The sequence below is a fragment of the Cyprinus carpio genome, chromosome A7, assembly GCF_018340385.1.
Source record: "Cyprinus carpio isolate SPL01 chromosome A7, ASM1834038v1, whole genome shotgun sequence".
Lineage (NCBI taxonomy): Eukaryota > Metazoa > Chordata > Actinopteri > Cypriniformes > Cyprinidae > Cyprinus > Cyprinus carpio.
The window spans coordinates 45098332-45099769 of NC_056578.1; positions in this window are offsets into that span (position 1 = coordinate 45098332).

Consider the following 1438-nt stretch of genomic DNA (forward strand, 5'->3'; position numbering starts at 1 on the left):
TTGATTGATTCATCAAAAAACTGAATATTCTTTAAAAATATGACAAGTCTTCCTTGCTTTTTTTATTTATAATGTTCTCCATACTGGTGCAAAGTAGTATTTTTGTCTCCTGAAGAATGAATAAAATTTGGCTTGGATCCTGGACCATTATTTCTTTCTTTGTATATGAAATTTTTCCCCCAAAAATAATAAAAACAAATTGTACAATAAAATTAAAATTATTATTATTATTGTTATTTAATAATACATACATATATCAAAATTATTTAATTTTAAATATAACATTTGTTTTCCCTTCTAATGAAATTCTTCCCACATCCACCCAAAATTTTGTGTATATACACTACAAAACAGATGGACACAATACATTATTTTCTTTTCCATTGAGCAAAAATCTACATGAATAATCAATTCTAACCTTTAAATCTCTAACACACTTTTAGCTGGATATATACCATGTAAAATTTTAAATGTCACCCTCCGTAATGATACTCATACTCCTAAATATTTTCTTTCTCAGCCATGTCAATATTTGTTTTGAGCAAAATCTCCTCCCATCCGTTGTCTGATTGGCATTTCCTGGGATTCCTGGGTGGTTAAAGTGTGCGGAGCCTGCATCTATCCACAAGTACACACCCCGGCTGCAGCCATACTGGCGGGTGAAGCAGGGGCTGCACCTGGAAGTGAGGTTGCCGCGATGCAGCCCGCCCCATACTCTGATTGGTTCGATCGTCTTTTTCGCAGACATACATGATAGAGGCTGTGTGTAGTTGGTGTAGGACAGGTATGTTGATTAAAAAGCTAAAAATGCTGTGCAGTTTTACAAAGCCTTTAATATAATGCAGTTGTTTATTGTGCTTGAGGTCACTATAATTGAATCAAGAGATGTTTACTGCAAGTTTAATCTGGACCAGTCAAATTACAGATTAATCATTGGGACATTCAAAAGCATTTAACATGAAAGGTACGTGGACTTATGCATTAAAACGGTGTTTAAAAAGACCAAACTCAGTAAACAAATTATTAATAAAGCATTATATTCACAGACAAGCAGATATGAGCCCAGAATACGAACGCAACGAGATTAATTAGGCGTTAAGCATTTTCCTCCCATAACCTGCTTGTCTGTAAATAGAATGTTTTATTAAAAATGTTTACTGAGTTAGGTCAGCTTTTTAAAACACGTTTTACAACCCCGCCTCAGGTGCAGCCCCGCCTCAATCTGCAGGCTGCATCTATGCGGGCTTCGTGGAAGACCGCTTCAAGGGTACAAAGGGGGCGCTGAGCACACTTCTGAGCGTTAAAATGCTGAATGGGACGGCCTACGGACTCGTAGACTTGGCGAGCAGGCGCAATTTAAGTCCACATGAAGTGCACAATTTGGGACAGGGCCAGTGTCATGTTTAGAAAGTCATGTAGACTTTATAATGTAAGTTAA